The 6,517-nt window shown below is 45.6% G+C and overlaps 1 protein-coding gene across 1 annotated transcript in view; it reads left to right on the top strand.

Moving 5' to 3' along the window:
- Positions 1-6,517, top strand: part of Snx24 (sorting nexin 24) — a 151,605-nt gene that overhangs the window by 88,356 nt on the left and 56,732 nt on the right. The gene's annotated exons all lie outside the window — the stretch shown is intronic.

Genomic DNA, 6,517 nt, shown 5'->3' with positions numbered 1-6,517 from the left:
CCCCCCCCCCCCCCCCCCCCCCGTGGCTGTGCTCAGAGTTGTGAAGAGCCACTATACCAGAATGATCGGTGCTTTAGCTCTGAGGTCCTTCTCAAGGTCATGGAGTAAAGAAACAGAAGTGCAAAAGAAATAACTGATGCTCAGGAAAAAATGGTCACTGAGGAATTGAAAATAAATACTTAAAAAAAAATCCTCCAAACCAGGCTTAATCTTTTGTAGGTTATGAATTACTTGGGCGCTAAATTTTTCATGATAACGTGAAATACCTACTGAGATTTCCTGGAAAAAAAAATCACAAGTGATGAGTCGGTTCAAATTTATCATTTTTCTTTCCACATACCTGTGACTAGGAGTATAACATATATATATATATATATGTATATATATATAAATGATTTATATATAAATGTTATATTCACACATGTGAAATATATATATGAAACACGTGGATGCACGCCATAATTAGATAGTTGGGCAAGAAGCCAGAAATGGGTTGTTAGGAGAGTCTTTTAGTTTTATGCTTTTTAATGTCTGTGTATTTATTCTGGGACACATCACTGCATAAAAAATATCATAATGTGTTGATTCTGAATGCAGAGGCTTTTAGAACATTGTGAAAAGTTTTTCCACTTTAATCAGAGAGTAGAGAATTAAGTCTAAACCAAAAGATTAGTGAGCCTGTTTCCCTGTTGTCTGTTTTGAGATTTTTGTCTGTCTAATTTCAAACAGGGTCTCACTCTGGCTGGCTTAGACTCTACAGGTGCCCCTCTGTTCCTCCTCCTGAGTGCTGGGCTTGGCCTGCACCACCAGGCCCCCTCCCTCGCTTCTTCTTAGAGATGTTCTAAACTTTTCTGTTAGGATGGCAAATCATTTAATTAAGTAAATTTAATTCTCCAGTTAGCATTCCATCAAGTTCAGGTTTCCTCCTGGAGAAACCATGCAAATTCCTACAGATTTCCATAGGATTTTGCCAGGTGTAGCACGATTAATAAAAACCCAGAGACAGATATTGGGGTTCAACCTAAAGGTCAGAAAAGCGAAACAGCCAGCCACTGGCTCTTACCTCTGCCTCAGTCTGAAGTAATGATCTTGCCTCCAGGAATCCTCAGAATGAGACTGTGTCTGAGAACTGTCTCCTCCCTTCTCGAAGGCCGGGATTAAAGGCGTGCACCACTACTGCCCAGTTTCTGTGACATACTAGTTGCCTGGTTTCTGTGACAAGCTAGTGTGGCTACTGGGATTAAAGGTGTGTGTCACCACTGCCTGGTCTGTACAGCTGACTAGAGTGGCTGTTTTATTCTCAGAACTTCAGGCAAGCTTTATTTATTAAAATACAAATGAAATATCGCTACAGCCCCAGGGACCTCAGAGAGAAACAAACATAAAATTGGGGTCCCTCTTCTTCATGGGATTCTGTTTTGTTTGGTTTTAGGAGCAAACAAATTCCTCTAGGACCCTGGTAAGCTAAGTCCCTACAGAAGGCTGAGGTCAGGTCTCTCTCCATCTGCACACAGCTTCTCCCTGCCAGTCTAGCCTGGCCGGCTTGTCAGGTGCAAGCCCCTTCCTAACCCACTGGGTCAGCATGAAGTACTCCGCGACCAGCACAGCCCAGCTGAGCTCTCCAGATACCAGGGGATCGACCCCATAACAGACACAGCAGGGTGACTGCCAATTAGGCTGGCCCTGTCCATGGGGCAGCCCACAGACGCTACTTGTGTGCAGACCAGCTTGCTCACGTTCTGCCCTAGGACATTTTTTTTACCCTCTCGTCAGCAATCAAGCATTGTCAAAACAAAATATATATATATATATATTATATATCCTGTACTTTCTCTTGGACTTGTTCTTTCAATTTCTGTAGTTCCATTATTTATTAACTTTGCCCAGTTTCTCCTAATGAAGCTTGTTAGAGTGAATTGAGGAGTAATTCTCAAATCTCTGTGACAGAATTTAAGACATCCTTCTAGGCACATGGAGCTCCAGTTTGGGGGCAGGGGCAGGCTTTTGGTAGACCATGCTGTTTGACTTTGTCGGACCGCCGCTGCCGTGTTAGAATTGGTAGAAAGGCAAGGCCAAAAGGCAAATGCATGCATTAGTGAGATGTAAAAGTGTGTATCCCTCTGTAATCGTAATTATAAAACTGCTCAGAAGCACCGTAGCAGGTAAGACTGAATGGAGTGACTTGTGCTGGCTTTAAGGCACTGCTTCCCACCAGGCAAGCCTTGTCATCCAGCTGTGCTTTTGTCACTCTCTGATGTGGGGTTCCCCTCTGTATGCTGTGAATATGTTTTATTACCATTGGTTAATAAAGCCGCTGCTTGGGCCTATAGCAGGGCAGAATAGAGCTAGGTGGAAAAACCAAACTGAATGCTGGGAGAAAGAAGGTGGAGTCAGGTAGCTGCCATGTAGCTGCCGAAGGAGAAACATGACAGAACCTTACCAGTAGGTCACAGTGTTGTGGCGATACATAGATTAATAGAAATGGGTTAATTTAGGATGGAAGAGCTAGCTGGAAATAGGCCTGAGCCACTGACCAAACAGTGTTGTAATTAATATAGTTTGCGTGTGATTATTCGGGTCTGGGCGGCCAGGAAGTGTAAGAACAGTCTCCGCCTACAACCCTACACTACATACACAACACACACTAAATATACACACATACATGCACACCACATACGCACACACCACACACTACATACACACACACCACACACTAAATATACACACACCACATACCACATATGCACACTACATACACAGACATACCAAACACACTAAATATACACACACCATACACACACCACATACATACACACGCATACACCATACACACACCACATACATACACCACACACACACAACGACAACACTTAGAACTAACAGTTCAAGGTTCGGAGTGTTGAAGGTCCTTCTGACCTTTCTCTTACCTGACCTTTCTAGAATGCCACTAGGTCCTACCATCTTGTTCTTCCACATTCCTGCCATGAGCACCCTTGGTTTTTCACTGTCAGTCACCCCAGAGCGGTGCTGTTTTGTCTTGTGGCCACAGTCTGGCCCTCATCTTTTTCCCTTTTCTCTACTCCGTGTCAGTTTGCCTGCATTTCCAGACCTTTCTCCGCTCTCACTGATGTGGGCTTGAACTGTCTACCGTGCCACAGATGGTGACTCCCGGGACAGTGTTCTCAAACCTTGTGTTAGTTCCCCATTGCTGTTACAGCAAATAACAGCAGAAAGGACAGCTCAAAACAAGGCACATTTATTACCTTGCGCTAAGTGGGTGGACAGGGCTGCATTCCCATAGGAGAGTCCGTTTCCAAGCACACATTCCTCGTGGTCCTTTCCATCCTCCACGCTGGCACTCACCGTCCTTCCTGTTCCTGCCTCCCTCCTGTCATCTCCCGTCTTCACAACCCACATTGGGCCCATCCCAATAATAATCCAGGACAGCCATTCAGTATCAACATCCTGCATTTAAATCCTGTCTGTAAAGCCCCACTCAGGAGATCCTTATGGAGTTTGATAGCCATTTGGGCAAGAAACTGCTCTTGCCTGGACTATTGCATAAACTGGACACAGAGAACCCGCAGAGAGAGGACTGCTGAACTTGCCTAAAGGTGAGATGATCTTTCGGGGTTCCTGATTCATGAAAGAGTCTGCAAGACATTCTTCAGGACAAGCAGATAGTGACTGCCTTTGAAAGTTCCTGCTTTGTGGAAATGTCTGCTGGAAACTATGGGCCTCTAGGCTGAAGATGGATGCCCCAACGGTACAGAGGAACTTTGGGTGACTGTCCAGGCAGTGAGATGTCTCTGTCATTTCTAGAGTTTGAGAGTTTGCTTATTTCTTATTTGTTTAGGTAATATTGTATCTTTCTGGACTGTTTGATGGAGTTAAGAATAGTTAGCTATAGTTATAGTTTTTCTTAGTTATGATATAGATTATTGTAATTTTTACTTGATAACTGTTTTGTTATATGTAATTTTGCTATGTTAAGTTAAAGCCCTTTTTTTTTTTGTTTAAACAGAAAAAGGGGAAGTGATGTGGGAGTGTCATATATCAATCTGTTGATTTCATTGGCTGAGCAATAAAGAAACTGCTTGGCTTAGCTTAGAGCATAGATGGGAGGAGTAAACAGAATAGAATTCTGGGCGGAAGAGGAAGTGAGGTCAGACTCTGCTCTGCTCCCAGAGAGACCCGACAGCTCTGCTGGAGCAGAGATACCATGCTCAGCTCTCCCGGGTAGACGCGATAGCTCTGCTCTCTGAGGCATATGCGATGAAGATGGATGTAGGCTAGACTCTTCCCGGTAAGCACACATTATTAGAAATGGGCTAGTCCAGGTGCGAGAGTTAGCCTGTAAGGGCTAGAGTTCATGGGCCAAGCAGTTCTTTAAATGAATACAGTTTGTGTGTTGTTATTTCGGGCATGAGCTAGCCAAGCGGCCGGGGTGTTGGGGACGCAGCCCCGCCGCTTCATATTTCAACATAATCTTTTATTTCCCCTTGAAACGCCTGTTCCATTTAACATAGACATTTCTACTTAAACAATTAAAATTATGTCTTAACGCAATCAAAGCTTAGTTATCCCATATCTCCAGCTGGGTTCCAGGTTCCATGAAAGCTCATGGTTCCCTCACAGGCTACGATGTCAGGTGTGTATTGCTGCACCTGCCCCCTCCCCCCACCGGCCTCAGTCTTCTCCTTTGTATTTTCCACAGTAACTATCTGCTGTCTGGGATATTGGAGAGCATCATATGTGTTCTGTGTGAATGTTTATGTTATTGGAAATCTGACCCCAGGTTCCTCTAATCTCGGTTCCTCCGTAGCTTCTGCTATGCTTGGAGGAGGTAGGGACAGCAAACCAAACAAGACTCCATTCTGTTCTTTGGAACAGGGTGTCCCCTGGCTCAGGCACAGGCTCTTGTGAGGGTCGGCCTTTAAGTATGTGAAGACACCAGCCCCGTACCCCCCTCGCCCCCTACCCCTGCCAAGTCATTCATCACTTTCCATGGCCGCGCCTGCAGAGAGCTGTGCTGTCCCAGGCCCCAGAGTCCACCCCACACTGCAGACTTCTGAGCGTGGTTGGCGTCATGCTTTTCCAGCTGTTTTCTGTCAGCTCCAGCCCACCCCTTTATTCACAACGTTTTCAGGGAAATACGGGGCTGGCTCATTTTCGAATTAACTATCCTCATCTTTTGTTATTGCCTCCTTAGGGTTTGAGTCAAATAGTGCGTTCTCTTTTATTCAATGTAATGAAGTACACATTTCAGATGAACTAGAAAACTGCTCTGTGGGGTCAAACCAAGAGAGCAGCACCCCTGTACCAGCCCTGAGGGAACCCTGAGAAGACTGAGGTGATAGAATACAGGAAGGGTTATCTCATGGCAACCCCCCTCCAAATAGCTCTGCTTGCTTCTTTTTCTTTCTTTTTTGTCTCTGCTTCTTTAGACACTTTTGTTTCCATTCTTTTTTATTTCTGTCCTTCCTAAAATTGTTTCTGAACTTCTCTGGGGGGAAAATGGTAGGTTTTTCTAGCCACATCATATGCATGTAGGTCTTTTCTGTCTGTAATAAGTTCTCAGCGAGTCCTACCAATGTCAGAAGGGAAAGGGAATGGCTCCATCCTGAAAAGGTACATGTGCGTGCGCAAGTGTTTATCTGCGCACACATCAGAAAGGTCCTTTGCCCCGATGCTGTGTAGCGGGACAGTTAATCATCAGATGAGGTAGACAAGGAGTATTTATCTTGCGAGCAGCTGAGCCCTCTTGGAAACCTATTGTCTTGGGTTTGTCTCTCATCTAAATTCTTGCCCCCCTCCAAATGTGTCGTGGAGAAAGTCTGTGTGGTGATCGGTTCCCTCCGTACCCTCCTGCAAACAGAAAGGAAAAATGCCTTCAGTGCTGTGTCCTCGACATGCAGAGAGAAAACCGGAGAGAGAGTGTAGAGCATTGTGGGGGGTCAAAGTCAGGTTGTAAGGCTTGCACGGTTGTCTTGCCTCTCCTTGCCCCCTTTTAGAAACACTCCCATAGGGTACATTCCCACTCACTACCTGCCCCTCAGCGTTGGCGCTCCCAGTGTCACCTCAGACGCAAACCTTCAAGTAACCATTGTCACACAGAGTCTCCATGGGTCAGGAGTCAGTCTGCCTGGCTGTGATCAAGGGCAGCCATGATGTGGTCTTGTCCGCTTAAACCCGCGTCTATGCTCACTTGGGCAGACCTCTGCCTGAATTTGTAGGAGTGATGCCTTGTATTGCTGACTGTTGATAGAGGCAGCTCTTAGCTGCTTGAGGCCACCTCTAGCCCTCACCACTTCCTCGAAGCCATCGGTCTGCTAGGACTGAGGGGTACAGACATGTAACCGTGGAGGTGACTATCCCACGGTAGTCCCACATGGAAGGAGTTAGGTAGGCTGTAAACACCGTGGAGCCAGTTTGCGCATTCTGCCCACCACAGCTCTTTTGCTGTGTTAGGACTTCACTCTCAATGCAATTTAATTTGGTTCTATGTCTATAAGAT

The sequence above is a fragment of the Alexandromys fortis genome, unplaced genomic scaffold (assembly GCF_014885135.2).
Source record: "Alexandromys fortis isolate MF-2015 unplaced genomic scaffold, M_Fortis_MF-2015_v1.1 scaffold_60, whole genome shotgun sequence".
Taxonomy (NCBI): domain Eukaryota; kingdom Metazoa; phylum Chordata; class Mammalia; order Rodentia; family Cricetidae; genus Alexandromys; species Alexandromys fortis.
Note: the sequence above shows the minus strand (reverse complement) of the source record. Positions and strands in the feature narration are given on the sequence as shown.